General features: G+C 38.1%; 1 protein-coding gene across 5 annotated transcripts in view; it reads left to right on the forward strand.

The window, feature by feature from the left end:
* Positions 1-16,292, forward strand: part of LOC105489034 (pleckstrin homology and RhoGEF domain containing G1) — a 243,534-nt gene that overhangs the window by 41,781 nt on the left and 185,461 nt on the right. For 3 of the 5 annotated variants that reach the window (XM_071096614.1, XM_071096610.1, XM_071096611.1), the window contains exon 2: positions 9,318-9,376. The gene's annotated coding sequence lies outside the window, so the exon portion shown is untranslated. Of the gene's footprint in view, positions 1-7,030; positions 7,060-7,097; positions 7,534-9,317; positions 9,377-16,292 lie in introns of those variants that run through there. The other 2 variants (XM_071096612.1, XM_071096613.1) reach the window with 2 other exon arrangements.

Raw genomic sequence — 16,292 nt, forward strand, 5'->3', positions numbered from 1 at the left:
ACCCTGCTTGGAATACCTACCCCACAATAGCTCTTTCTACTTCCCTCCCCTCAGGCCTTGTGTAAGATACATGGTGTTTCACTCATCACCCTGAACTGTTTCCACTTTAGCCCTTACAATTTCCCCAAACTGCTCTCATTGACCTCATGCTACTAAATCCAGTGAGCACATTCTACTTGGTTGTTCATTTAACAATTATTTGCGAGCATCTGCCATGTGCTGGGCATCTGGCATGCTGTGGTACACAGAGAAATGGGGTCTCCTGTGGTCTAATGTTGGGGACAGATGTTAAAGAAATACCTATAGTTGCTGAATATTTAGATCAGAAAGTGCAAATCTAACTAATTTTATGGCAGGAGTACTATATGTCAGTTTTTTAGTGGACACTAAATGTCAGTTTCATAGTGAAAAACTTGTGGCTAGAGAATGCTCTAGCTTATCATCTGTGCACTATGAGTGTCCTGCCCTTTAATCTGGGTTTAACTGTACACACAGCCAAATGCCCCCACTATTAGAGGCTCTTTTACCTTTTATGTAGTCAAGATACCTTGACTGAACATGCGCATAAACAGAATCTGAAGAAATATTACTCTGTTCATGGAGTTAGAAACTAGAAACCGTATATATCTATATTCTAAATAAAATTATTCTAAAATAAACAAGTTTAATATAGTCTAAACTGGCAAGATAGATTGAAGAAAACCCTAATGGCTTCCGTGAAGGAAAGCGAAAATATTATGCAGAAGAGATGATCTGCGAGGTTCAGATTCTATGAAAGATTTTTGAAATGGTAATCATATTCAGTTTTGAACCATTTTAAGATCGACAAAATAACCATGTAAGCACATGTTAGATATGCTAATGAAGGTTTAGTGAAAGTAAAAGTTTTCTCAAGTCCAGATTGAAAATGGCAAGGTGTTTTTACATATGTCAGTTGTCTCTCTCTTATTTTCCTCATGTGCTACATTATTCAATTTTAACAGTTACCATCTTTTTAGAAGTAAAAATGGTCCATGTTAGCAAAACCAAAGGTTTCCAGGAAGTACTAGTGGCTGTAGTGCCGTGGAACGTGTGGATGAATAAATCACCGTTTGGTAGTAGCTGTAAAACGTTTTATTGGAAGCCAGCCCTTCGTATTCATGTTTCCTTTTTCCCTCCCCTGAAACTGAAAGTTCATTGAAATAGCCTCAAGATAGATGTTAAGTAAAAACTCTGTGATATATTTGGAAGTTCTCTTTTTTAAAAACCAATATGTCAAAGCCTGTTTTACTTGACTGATGTGGAAAGGCAAAAAAAAAAAAAAAAAAAAAAAAGCAAAAGGAAATTACCTTTCTAAATAGAACATTTTCAAGTGATGTAACACTTTTTTCCATATGTTGCCTGAATAAAGTATATTTTTACAGAAGCCTGGTTAAAAAAATTGTGCTTCACCATTAAATAAATAGGTGAATGCATATTCAGATTTTAAAGTTATCTCCTAAAATATTAGTTTATTAAATAAGTGGCACAAAAAATCTAATATCCTGTTTCCCTTTATCAAATCTGTTTGACATGTGAGACAGTACAACTTTGGAAACCACAGCCATCTGAATTCTGTTCATTTGAGGGAATTTTATTATTTTAATTAACATTCATTTTCACTGCTTGTTAACACATTCTGAATTGCTTGAAGTTACTGACCTAGATTGAAAGAAGCTCTTGAACTCTGTCAAAGGTGGTGCTTATAAATATTTTCTGCTTAGAAAATGTTGCTCAGTTTCTGTGGCTTCCTCCATTTTATTACGTGTAGAATCTGCCAAAACCTTGCTAACTTTCATAATCGCCTTCCTTTTCCCCATTTATGCCTGGACTTGAGTATCTCTGGAAAGTCTTGTCTTACCCATAATTTTCCTCCACCAGTATGCTACCAAGACCCAAATTTTAATATCAAAGTTGTATTTTGTTATGCTTTCAGAAATTTACTGTATAACTACAGTTGCCTTTGGGCATTGTCTTTAATGCTGTGCCAGCCATCCCACTGGCTAAAGATCCCGTGACAGTAAGGACTGAATCTGTCCCAATCATGGCTACATCTTTAGCACCTGCACTGGTATGCTGTTGGTGTTCAAATGTTGGATGCATTCAAGGCATTTTAGGATAGCACAGGCTGCTCAAGTAAAAGCGTTGATAACTGTATTACAGCACTTGTGATATAGCTGCTATCCAGTTTGTGTCCTGGTATGTATCCCTTCAAGAACCTGATGTCTTAGGCAGTGGCTTAGTATTTTTCTATGTAACCCTACTGTCTATAACAGCACCTGTAATAGTAGCAGTACTTAAGTGAAGCTCATTCATTGAAGAAACATTCCCTACTTTTTACATTTTTGCCCAGCATCCCCTCCAACTTTAAAAACTCAAGGAAAATAGTGACGGAATTCCCAGTTCTTTGGCCAGCTTTTCTTTATTAAGAGGGCATCTTTGCTGTAAGTATGAAAAACAGAGAGAAATACCAGGGAATATGAGGAAGAGGTCACCTACTGGAATGCCTCATCTCTAACTAAGTATTAGAATTAATTATCCTTTGCCAGCTAACTATGCCAATTTTTAGTCTGTTTAAAAAAAAATAGGAAATAGTAAAAATCTAAGGTCTGGACCGTCAAAATTTGGTGTTGGGTTCTTGTTGTTTGTCTGCTTTTAGTTTCCTTTTTAAAAGCTCACAGTCAACTTACCATGAAATCTAGCCCAGATTCTAGAAGCATCTGTTTTCAGTGTAACACATCTTAATAATGTAGTAAGAACCTCAAATCAATCCTGCCTCATATTGGTGTGTGTCCTGTGGAACCTAGGAATTGATACAAACTGGAAACTGAACTCATCTTAAAAGCTCAACTCATTTCATAAATTGTATTTACATGTAGCATGTGGTGCCTGATGAGACAGGCAAAGGTAATATACAATATCTGGATTGAGTGGGGAGAACCTTTCTTTTGACAAATCTTTCCTGATATATCTGTCAAAGCACCACTGAAAACAATTCAATGGATTAAAAACTGCTTGATGTATGTAGCTTTTCTAAAATGTGAGCTGTGTTTCTTGAAGATACCATACTTCATTCACTTTACAATTCCTCATGCCTGCATAGTGCCTGGCTCATACCAGGCATTCACTACATAATTGAATCAAATGATGAGTAAAACTTGTATATGTACTGGTTAGGAGACTAAGAAATAGCAGTTACCAAAAGATTTGTACCTCTCCTGTGTGGTTTCCACTTCCAAATTCTAGGATTTTCCCCCCTAAGTGATTGACACCCACTGTATTTTTTTTTCTTTCAAAAGAAGAAATGGCCATTTGCATATATCATATTAGAAATTAAAATTGACTTGGATTACAGGCATGAGCCACCATGCCCGGCCGACAGTGTTTTTTGTATTCTTCTTATTTTTGCAACTTTTCTTGGTATTTCCAAATATATTCTTTTAAGTTAGTAATATCCTTTCTAGAAAAAATCAGGATACTTTTTAAAAGATAACTTCTCCAGGAACAACAAAAAGATCCCTAGAAATACATCTCGTGAAAGATCCATGAGACCTTTATGTAGAAAATGGAATAATTTTAACTTCATTGGAAGTTATTTTTAAGGATCTAAATAGTGTGGAGAGGTAACATGTTCATAGACAATATCATTATTATAATATAAAGATGTTGATTTTCTCATATGTAGATCTAATGCAACTCCAATCAAATTCAACATGCTTTTGGTGGAACTTAGGTTAATTCTAAAATTTATATAGAACAAAGATAAGATTCTTAAGTAGCCAAAATAATTCTGAAGAAGCACGTAGAAGGATTTACCAATGTTATTTATATTGTTACAAAATCATAGTTACTTAGGCAATGTGATTTTGCCAATAGGGATAAGCAGTTAGACCAATAAAATAGTAATCTTGAAACAGGCCCACATTTCTATAGAATCCTAATATGTAACAGATGTGCATTGCAAATAAGAGGAAAGAATAAATTAGTAAGTGACTCTGGGGTAATTGGTTATCCTTATGGAAAAAATGAAAATGTATCCCTGCCTCACACATATACAGTCATCAATTTCTACTGGATCAAGGACTTACATGTGAAATTACAAAGTGTTTAAAAGAAATATATAAGAATATTTTCATGTCCTTGGGATAGGAAAAGAATTTCTTAAACAAGACAAAAATCATTAAACCATAGACATATGTAACTGCATTATATTTAAGATCCTCTGTTGAGAGTGAAGATAAATCATAATCCATAACAGACCTGTGGATTTATATATTGAAGAATACATGAAGAACTCCAACAAATTCATAAGAAAAAGACAATTCAGTAGAAAATGGGCAAAATGCATGAACAGGTTTTTCACAGGGAAGGAAACATGAATGCATATGAAAATATGCTCATCAACCTCATTAGTAGTTAGGAAAATGCAAATTTAAACCATAACAATACCATTCCACACCCAGGAGAATAGCTATAGCTATAATTACAATTTTGTAGCATCAAGTGTTGGCCATAATGTAGTGTAGAGCCAGTGGAACTCTTACACACTTTGGCTGGAGTGTAAATTAGTACAATTCTTGAAAAACTTTAGCATTACCAGTAAAGTTCACCATGTGTGTGATGAACAGCCTAACACTTTCAATTCAGATAAATACAATGTAGAATCTCCAGCACATGAATACAGAAGAAATGTACAGCATTGCTTTTAGTAGGAAAAAAACCCAAACTGGATACAGTGTACAGGTCCAAACACTAGAACATACAAATATACCACAAATTATTCAATAACATACTATCCACCCGTACAAACAGTTGAACTACATGATTGGCAAAATAACATGGGGAGATCTCACACAATATTGAGTGAGAGAAAGCAAGTCACAATAGTGTATGTACAAGCCTGTTTTACAGTTCAAAAGCACACAAAAGTTATCAGAATGGGGTTTCTCCATGTTGGCTTATCCTCGAACCCTATGTGTTTGCAGGATGGCTGCAGCAGCTCTCCTCCCTCTTGTTCTTATCTAATAGTGGGGAAAAGTTCTGTTTCCTTCTTCATAAAACCCAAAAATTAGATCTCGGTGGCCCTGATTGGTCTGGTGTGGGCCATGTGCCAATCCATGAACTAATCACAGTAATTAGGGGGATGAAACATGATGAATGGCTTAGCCTAATTAATGTCATTCCGAGCACATAGGCTGGGAGTAGGGCAAAGGAGAGGAAAATGTTGGTGTGAATGCCAGAAGGAGGGTAGATGGATGTCAGGCTTCAAAACCAACAGATGATGTTATTCCACCCACTTCATAGAAGCCAGTTTGTATTACACAAGCCATTGTTACTTGCTGATGTCTATGAATGAAATGAAACAGCTCAAAGAAGGGCAGGTAGAAGCAAGAAAGAGGTTTTTATGTTGCAGTGGATGTAGAGTCACAAGTTACCTAGCTGACATTCCCAGATTGGAAGGGACAGATGTGACATGGCTCTTCAGGATGGCAGGTAGGAGCAGGAGCATGGATCTATTCCAAATAGAGATTATTTTGAGATCTACCTGATCAGATTTTATATCCCCTCAAAAATATTCCCTTTGTTTTCGTGTACTTGACCATCTTTGTTACTGACTTAAATCATATTTTCTGGAAACTCATGGGAGGAACATTGATAGATTTACCCTTTTGGCATTATTACAGTTCGACACTGATCTGAAGTCCTGTCATTTCTGGTAGCCCCTTATATGGATTTCTCCCCTCACTTTGTTTCTTTTACAAAGTTCATGTGTTTTACTCAAGAAATAACACATTTTGTGCTTATGAACAAATGTATCGGGCTCCTATATATCAAACAATTGACATTTTTGGGAAAATGTTTATGCTTTGGGTCTTTGCATAGTCAGTATCATATTTAGAAGTGTTATTATCAGACATGACTTTAAATCATTCTTGTTTAAGCCACACCTAACTCAGACCATTAAAAGCCACTTTACCTAGTCACATAGAATAACAATGGCGTTTTATTTTGTCCTGCATATAAAAAGCAAGGTTGGTCTTTTTCGTGGGTAATTGTTGTTAACATTCATTCTAGAATAACTAGAATTGATCCACAGTTATTGTCAGAACACATAGTTTGAGTCTGTTGTCTAAAATTAAAGGTAAGTTTATTTTAGACACTGTAGTTAAAAGGACATGGTGATACATTCGTCTCCTTTTTACAAAATCAACCCTGACATTTTATTTATTTTTATACTCAAACTCACATGAGTTGTGTTTTGCCCATATAACTTATTTTAAACATCACCTTGCTTATAGTGTGGACTATAAGTTTAGCATTGTTCTTTGGCCAAAAGCAATAAAATGTGACCTGTTTCACCGTGATTCAGTGAAGTGCAGTCAGTATTTTCTCTTCACAAATATAACACTGATGGCTATTTTTAACACTTCCCCAACCTTCAGAAGTGTAATGAAGTTTTGTTTTGACGTGAAATTCTATTTGGATTTAATGTCCTGAGTATAATATATTAGTGGATTTTGCACTTAAGGCCAGATAATCAAATATTCTTAATTTTTTTAAAATCCTATTTTGAATTTATAGAACAACCTCTGAGGTTCTCAAGTATTCGCCTATAAATAAACATTGCTGATTGTAAAAGCCCTCTTGCTGTTCTCATATTCCTATAATAACCAAAATTATAAATTCATTGGTTTACCTCATATTGAATTTCCTGACTAGACGATGCTGTTTTCTTTTTTTAAAAAAAATACATTTGCATTTTTCATCATTTCTCAGGAGGGAATCATTGTCTAAAGATTACTTTAAATGTCTTTTATATAGATTCTTTAAGCATTATTTTTCTGAATATGATCTATTTTCAGACTGTCTTCATTTTCATTTGTTTATGACTCATCATTTCTGCCACTGGATTAAAAACCAGTGCTTTTTAAATAGCTTGTTTTAAATGATCTTAACCTTTACTATTTCTAATAGGTTTTAAAAAGATGTTTCTTTTGTGGTATCTTTCTAGGTATTCGACCTTGTCACCTGCTGATGGAGGTAATTTGGCAGTTCATTTTCTTTCACTGTTGACCAGTGAACATCTTTTATTCCTGACTTTTAATAAAAATATCTGTTGATTTCAGGTCTTCTTAAAAATCATGGTAAACTATCCTATTTCTCCATGCACTGAGAGATGACCATATGTAGGTGCTGAGTTTACCCCATGCCATTTTGGCATCTTTGAAAGATAAGAATAGGTGTTGATTTTCTGTGACCTATTGATAGGGCGTAATGGATCTATTTATATAATATTTATAGAATAAATCTTATCTATGTAGATGTGTTGAATACTAGAAATTGAGTTTTCTGAGCACTTAATTTAGGGCTCTTACATCTTATCTAAGTCAAACATGCCTCTTTTCTCTCTTTGTACCTTACCAGATTTGTGCTGGCTTTATCAAATTGGGGAGCCTCATTTTTCCTCTATCTTGAAAGCTTTTCATATCGTTTGGGAATTATCTAATCCTTGAGGTAAACCATATGTATTAGTTGTTTAGCCTTTATATTTTTGGTTCAGTGTTGATAATTAAATATCACCTTATAAAACTGTTTCCAATGAAAGGTTTGAATTTATTCACAGGATATTTTTATATAGTATTCATGATTTTTTTCATCCTTTCCATTTCTGTGATATAGTCCTCTAATAATTCTAGTTTTGTGTTGGATTTTTAAGACCAAATTTGTCAGAAACCTGCCCGTGAAGTATTTCATTCTGCAATGAACCATCTACTGGTTTTTAAATATTTAAATCACAGAATCTTGCTTTTGTTTTTATTTCTGTCTTGCCTATATCATATTTATTTCAGACTTAACTGAGCTTAAACATTTAATTTTTTTATTCCCTTCAATGAAAAAGTACTCGTGTTACAAATGAAACTGCATTGTTTTTACTCCTCGTATGCAGAATAAAATTAGCTAATTTTCATTATCCCTACCCATTTCCCCATTTTTGATGATTTGAGCTAGGGTTTCAGACCTAGGTGGAGCTAATTATAGTAACGCTTTTTATTAAGTTTTTATTTTTTTCCAAAAATTTTGGAAGCCAGCACTCTAATTGGGCTGTTTTTATAATAATAGCACATTCTGTGCCTGCCTTTAATATTCCCTACCAGTGCTATTGAGTAGCTACCATTTCACTCTGAAGTTTTTCTTTTGATTCATCCCTCAATCAACTGGAATATATTTGAGTAACTTTTTTTCATGAAGATACCCAGCTGAGAAATTTCTAAGCACTTTTTTTTTTTTTAATTTTAAAACTCTGCAAATGTTGAAATGTCTGTGGTTCTTTCTTTTTAAAAACAGTGACCAGGCTGGGCACGGTGGCTTATGCCTGTAATCCCAGCACTTTGGGAGGCCAAGGCGGGCAGATCACCTAAGGTCAGGAGTTCAAGACTTGCCTGGCCAATATGGTGAAACCCTGACGCTACTAAAAATACAAAAAATTAGCTGTGTGTGGTGGCGTACACCTGCAGTTCCAGCTACTTGGGAGGCTGAGGCAGGAGAATTGCTTGAACCTGGGAGGTGGAGGTTGCAGTGTGCCAAGGTTGCACCATTGCACTCCAGAATGGGTGACAAGAGCAAAACTTTGTCTCAAAAAAAAAGAAAAGAAAAAAAAAGAAAAACCAAAACAGTGACCAGAAAAATTGCAGTCCCAAATTTCACCAGATGTAAGCCTCACCCCAATGAGCTTGACCCCTCAACTCTCTTGCACTGATGGAAAGTAAGAACTCAGGGAAGAGTGGCTGTGGCCTTAGGCAGTTGTTGGAGGACTTGTGTTTTGGAGCTAGGGATGCTGCGGTGGACAAGGACTGAAATCAGAGCCTCTCCTTCCATTCCCTGCTTCATGGCCTCGAGTTTTCTCTCTCCTTTGTTGGAGGAAATTCTTCCTGGCTTCTGGCAAGTCACTGAACTCCTTTGTTTACAGAGCTGTTGTATGTTCACGTCTCCTTTTGAATTATCAGAGTATTTCAAGGGAAAGGGAAAAATCAAGGATGATAGGACATCAGTAACTTTCTAATACCACATCCTTGAATCTTTTCATTTTTGAATTAAATGTTTATCATTATTGCTATAGGCCTATTACAGTCCAGTAGCATGATATGGCCTTTTCCTATGAAAATCCTGGCCTTTGGGCATCTAGTCTTCCTTTTAAACCACTTAAAATTAGCCGTGATAGCTCATCCATGTTCCATTAAAAGAATTCTGAAAAAGTAATATTTAAGTAAACAGCAATTTATTTTTTGTTTTTACTGCAGGTGAAGACTGATGAGAAGAGTCTGTGGGTGAAGACATTGAAAAGGTTTCAACTATACAAGTGAGCTCTTTTCATTTTTTTGCCACTTCAGTATGAAACATGTTAAAAGCTTAACGTATTCATAACTTCAGTTTGTTGGGTATTTTTGTATAAGTGTGCTCTGTAAGTCAGATTTTTCGATTTTGAAGTATAGCAGTCCCCCTTATCTGTGGGAGATATGTTCCAAGCACCCCGTGGATGCCTGAAACCATGGATAGTATTGACTCTATATGAACTGTTTTTCCTATACATGCATATCTATAATAAGATTTCATGTCTATATTAGGCACAGTAAAAGATTAGCAACAATGAATAATAAGATAGAACAATTATAACAACTCACTATCATAAAAGTTATGTGAATATGGTTTCTCTGTCTCTCAAAATACTGTAATACTTTCAGACCACAGTTGACTGCAGGAAACTGAAACTGCAGAAAGTGAAATGACCTATTAGAGGAGCTACTGTAGTCATTTTTTTCTCTTTTTGAGACAGGGTCTCGCTTTGTCACCCAGGCCGGAGTGCAGTGGTGCAATCTCACCTCACTGCAACCTCCTCTCGATTTGAAGTGATTCTCCTGCCTCAGCTTCTGAAGTAGCTGGGATAACAGGCACATACCACTATGCGTGGCGCATTTTTGTGTTTTTAGTAGAGATGGGGTTTCACCATGTTGGCCAGGCTGGTCATGAACTCCTGACCTCAAGTGAGCCACCCACCTCGGCTACCTAAAGTGCTGGGATTACAGGTGAGAGCCACCACGCCCAGCCCTGTATTCTTTTTTAAAACAGAAAAATCTATTCCCAAATAGTCTTTAGACTGGGCACAGTGGCTCACACCTCTAATCCCAGCACTTTGGGAGGCCAAGGTGGGTGGATCACCTGAGGTCAGGAGTTTGAGACCAGCCTGGCCAACATGGTGAAACCCCATCTCTACTAAAAATATAAAAATTATCTGGGCGTGGTGGCACCTGCCTGTAATCCCAGCTACTCAGGAGGCTGAGGCAGGAGAATCACTTGAAGCAGGGCAGCAGAGGTTGCAGTGAGCAGAGATTGCACCGCTGCACTCCAGCCTAGGGGATAGAGCAAGACTCTCTCTCAAAAAAACAAAACAAAACAAAAGTCTTTATTTTGTATAGAATAATGACAAATATTGTTGCCAAAGGATAAAAAATTAAAGAAACTGCCTACTACAGATTAACATACACAAAGACTCACAATGGAATCAGTGTAATTGCTCATGACCCATTTCAGAGGCATTTCTTCCCACTGGCCTTCTGGTGTTATTGAATTCGTCTTTAGGTAATATTTTAAATCCTTTTCATTGGCTAGAAAAGTTCTGTGCTTTTTTTTTAAACTTACTTTTCTTTAAGATTGAAAATCTCATTTTAATTTGGTGGTGGTGGTTCTTGAAAAACCACAGTGACACTAAAAGGGAAAGGAAGGAAGAGGAGATATGCCTTTCTGTTAGGTCCAGGCAATTATTTTACTCTGTTTCTTTCCTAAGTACTTTAATTTATCAGGCTCTGACCACATTATCAACTATTTGTCAAGGCCTGTGATGGTAAACTACTGCTACTCAATCATACATCAAATGCTTACTAGAGTGTTAGGAATAGATGAAAAAATTTAGTCTGGTAAGCACAGTGGTATCACTTTTTACTGATAAAAAAGTTTATATTTTCAGCCGGGTGCAGTGGCTCATGCCTGTAATCCCAGCACTTTGGGAGGCAGAGTGGGGTGGATCACGAGGTGAGGAGTTTGAGACCAGCCTGGCCAACATAGTGAAACCCCTTTGCTATTAAAAATATAAAATTAGCCAGGCGTGGTGGTTCATGCCTGTAATCCCCGCTACTTGGGAGGCGAGGCAGGAGAATCCCTTGAACCTGGGAGGCAAAGGTTGCAGTGAGCCGAGATCGCACCATTGCACTCCAGCCTGGGCAACGAGAGTGAAACTCTGTCTCAAAAAAAAAAAAAAAGAAAAAGAAAAGCTTATACTTTCAATTTTATACCATGTCTCTTTTTTTTTTTAACCAAGCAATAATGTAAAACAATTAAAAGCTTAAGTGCAACAATGGGTTAGAGCCTTGCCTTTAACTCGCAAAATACTATTGCTTTATTGGAGACATAAATATTTAAAACACTGAACTGTTCTCGAAGTACTCAAAGTTATTACAAAGACAAATAGTATTTTAATAGAGTCGAGATTACTTTGCTTGTGTCAGAGTTCATCAGTGCTTTGCTAACTGGTAAAACAATGGTTTTCTTACTGCAGATCTTTATTACTGGCAAGAAAGTCCCAGAAGTTCTTTTCTCTGACTTACGACTAGAATGCTGAGTAGCTTGAAAATCAATAGGTCCTGGCGTAGAGCTGACTTATTCATTAGTCACAGTGCTCAGGGCCCGTGATACTTTTCAGTGGCCCATGGAATTGTTTTAACTTTATTTTTAAAACAGAAGAAAAAAATGAACATAGTAATAAGGAACATATAATATGGAACCTAGCTTGGATTATATTTGTCTTTATACCAATGCAGTGGTAAAATTTAATTTAATATTTTTTTCGTGGAGGAAGAGGCTCACAAAGGCCAAATTGTCCAAGGCCCACAAAAGTCAACATGGGGCCCCACCTGTGTTATAGGTCAGGCTCACCCCACGTGTGTGTGAGATTCAGTCATTTGGATGCATTTTAAAAAAAAAGAGTAAACAGGCCGGGCACAGTGGCTCACGCCTTTAATCCCAGCACTTTGAAAGGCCAAAGCTGGCAGATCGCTTGAGCCTAGGAGTTCGAGACCAGCCTGGGCAATATGGCAATATGGTGAGACCCCATGTCTGCAAAAAATACAAAGATCAGCTGGACGTGGTGATGAGCTCCTGTAGTCCTAGCTTAGGAGACTGAGGTGGGAAGATTGCTTGAACTCAGGAGGCAGAGGTTGCAGTGGGCTAAGACTGCATCAGTGCACTCCAGCCTGGGTGACAGAGTGAGACCCTATCTCAAAAAAAAAAAAAAAAGAAAGAAAAAGAGTAAATATTTTCTGTTTTAGAAATGATGATCTTCTCTGTAAATGAGTCCATAGATATATCTGCTCATAAGAGAGATGCATGCTTATATCAACAAAGGAAGAAAGAAATGGCATGTTGTTAGGCTAGATTGCTCTAGTTGTTCATTCTGTTTTCCTAAAATCAAATAAATATTTCCCTGTCCACACTCATTGATATTGTTTGCTTTGTAATATGACTAATTTATTTGGTACTACAAAAACTGCTAGATGGATAGATACAAAGATAATTTTCTGAACAAAATTGTCCCCACATTTTGTTCTCTGTGCCTTCTTGTCCAGGATTTCAGCTACCCTGGTTCTTTGATGGAAGGGCATCAGGGCAGAGCTGCCACTTAGGGTACACAGCATAGGACTGCCCGGGTGACAGAAAGATGCAAATTCACGTCCAGGCACCGGGTGCTGAGGGCGCCCTGATCTTTGCTGTTCTTGCTAGCATTTCCTGAGCCTCTTGTGCTGGTGAGTGAGATAACAGGATAGTGACGTGCCTTTTATTAAAGACACCAAAGATTAGAAATGATATGTTTTCCAGCCTAGATTTTGCCATTGCTCAGCACAGCTGTGCTCTGTAATCCATGGTGCCTTGTGGCCCTACTGTGAGGCAGTCCTCTTCTCTGGAGGGTAGGCATCACCCTCCAGTTTCTTCCGTCCCCATCTGACTGAGGCACTGACACTGCCCTCTCATGAGCAGGTGCAGGAGCACCACACTGAGCCCATCCCAGGTCAGTAGCTACCTTTGTGGTAACTTGGTATTGTATAATCTCAACATTGAAGGCCTTGTGGGATTGAAATATTACTGCTTTTTACCTCTAAGACTTAGAAATAATATGGTGAAGGCATGCTCTTAGAAATAATATGGTGAAGGAATCAACACTGCTCAGCCCTTCACATGTCTTCTAGGTGACCTTGCTACTGTGTCCCAGGGCCCTGTAAGTGTTTTCCTCGGGGCTGATGGATTTATTGTAAGGCAGCTAATAGAAGAATGATTGGTGGCTATAGCATAAATGATTCACATTATGAATAAGTAACTTGTTGTACTGAGCTAGACATTGCTAAGAATATAACCATCGAGGGGAATTCTTGGCAGAATGCCAGAGGACAGGGATGGAAATGCAGTGTTTGATCTTTAGAAAGTCATTGAAGTGCTTTCCTTCAGATTCTTCCATTGCAAAATCTCCTGATTATCACCTGGCTTGGTGGTGTTATAAAAATGATTTTTAAAAATATGTAAAGATTAAAATTGTTATACAAACCAAATATAGTAGTTACAAAAATATGCACAGAATTACAACATTCGGAAAGTGTGCAGATTAAGTCTGCCTAAGTATTGAACATCTCTTTTGCTTTAAAAAAGTCTCCTAGAGAAATAGGAATGCTTTTACACTGTTGGTGGGAGTAAATTAGTTCAACCATTGTGGAAGACAGTGTGGCGATTCCTCAAGGATCTAGAGCCAGAAATACCATTTGACCCAGCAATCCCATTACTGGGTATATACCCAAAAGATTATAAATCATTCTGCTATAAAGACACACGCATGACCAGGTGTGATGACTCATGCCTGTAATCCCAGCACTTTGGGAGGCCAAGGCCGGCAGATCACGAGGTCAGGAGATCAAGATCATCCTGGCTAACACAGTGAAACCCCGTCTCTACCAAAAATACAAAAAATTAGCTGGGCGTGGTGGCGGGCGCCTGTAGTCCCAGCTACTCGGGAGGCTGAGGCAGAAGAAAGGTGTGAACCTGGAAGGCGGAGCTTGCAGTGAGCTGAGATCAGCCACTGCACTCCAGCCTGGGCAACAGAGTGAGACTCTGTCTCAAAAAAAAAAAAAGACACATGCACACATATGTTTATTGCAGCACTGCTCACAATAGCAAAGACTTGGAACCAACCCAAATGCCCATCAATGATAGACTGGATAAAGAAAATGTGACACACATACACAATGGAATACTATGCAGCCATAAAAAAGGATGAGTTCATGTCCTCTGCAGGGACATGGATGAAGCTGGAAACCACCATTCTCAGCAAACTAACAGAAGAACAGAAAACCAAACAACCACATGTTCTCATAAGTGGGAGTTGAGCAATGAGAACATATGGACACAGGGAGGGGAACATCACACACCAGGACCTGTTGGGGGGTGGGGGGCTAGGAGAGGGATAGCATTAGGAGAAATATCTAATGTAGATGATGGGTTGATGGGTATAGCAAACCGACATGGCACATGTATACCTGTGTAACAAACCTTCACGTTCTGCACATGTGTCCCAGAACTTAAAATATAATAAAAAATTTAAAAATTTTAAAAAACAATTTAAAAAAAAAGTCTCCTAGAAGTTTGAATACCTTAAGGTGGTATAGGGACTAGACATTTTGTGGGGGAGACTTTGTCATTATAGACCCTTTAGTTATAGCTGGTGAAGAATCTGAGGGGCTCCCTAACTATTCTTGAGACAAAAAGGGTATGAGATTCAAAAACAATACTTGTTTTCTCTCAAAGGGGTGACCTTCGGAGCGAGGAAGGAACTAGCTCCTGTTCCTGTCCTTGGAACTGGCAATTAGGAGCCTCTTGGACAGTATGTCCTCAGTTTTGTAGAATTATGGTAATAGTTTTCTGTTGAAAATGAGGATGGGAAGGGGACATTGTGGTCAAATAAGTTTGCGATTTCAGTAAGGTTAATCAGCTCATGATGCTGCAGACTCTTACATGCTGCCCTGAATGGCATGTGTTCAACAAGGAGGTGTTATAGGCAGGGTTTCCCAAACTTCATTAAGCATGGAACACCTCCTTTCATGCCAACACTCCTTTAATTTTAAATTACTTTAGTAGTTTAAACTACTAAAAACTACTTTAGGGCCAGGCGCGGTGGCTCAAGCCTGTGGTCCCAGCACTTTGGGAGGCCAAGACGGGCGGATCACGGGGTCAGGAAATCGAGACCATCCTGGCTAACACGGTGAAATCCCATCTCTACTAAAAAAGCACAAAAAAACTAGCCGGGCGAGGTGCCGGGTGCCTGTAGTCCCAGCTACTCGGGAGGCTGAGGCAGGAGAATGGCGTGAACCCGGGAGGCGGAGCTTGCAGTGAGCCAAGATCCGGTCACTGCACTCCAGCCTGGGCGACAGAGCGAGACTCCGTCCCCCCCCCCAAAAAAAAAACTCCTTTAAACTACTTTAGTTTTTAAACCTATTACGATATTGTTCTGTGGAAGATAGTTTGGTAAATGCAGATTTAAGGTCAACTATGGTGAAGAGAAGTGGCCAGCACAAACACAGAAATGGGTTACAGGAAGAAATATGAATGGATTGAAGCAATAATTGCATTCTGCCCCTGTTGGAGGAGCTCAGAGAAAGACCATTTGGAGGACAAAGTTCTATACAATAGTACCATGCACTCTAGCTGGATAACTTGTGATGGCACCAACCCTCATGTTTGCTAGTTAGGGAGCCTGTGGCCTTCTGCGGTCTTGTTGGGCTGACTCTGCTTCCTGCATAAAAGTGATAGGGCATCCCAAAACATTTAGTTACAGCACTGGCTCCAGGACCAGTGAAAAATGACTTTCAGTCATCTCAAATTCTAAGGTGAAAATTTGTTTAGACCTTTTGCTATCAAGCTACCTCCAATCTAATAAGACTTAACAGATCCTGATGGACTCCTTAGGCAACACATGGTTCAAAGAGAAGTGGCATAAAATTACTTAGCCAAAGTTGTTATTGATAACTTCATTAAAAGTGACCTCTGAGGGATGATCAAGAATTTCTGCTTTGTAGAAAGCACTGAGCTAAGTATTGTGAAGGATATGAAGGCAACTCTACAAGGCTTCTGCCAATAAATTAGAAATTAATCTGAAATTTATGGTACCAAAGCAGTTAGAAAGGTGA

This window comes from Macaca nemestrina, chromosome 5 (genome assembly GCF_043159975.1).
Source record: "Macaca nemestrina isolate mMacNem1 chromosome 5, mMacNem.hap1, whole genome shotgun sequence".
Classification (NCBI taxonomy): Eukaryota; Metazoa; Chordata; class Mammalia; order Primates; family Cercopithecidae; genus Macaca; species Macaca nemestrina.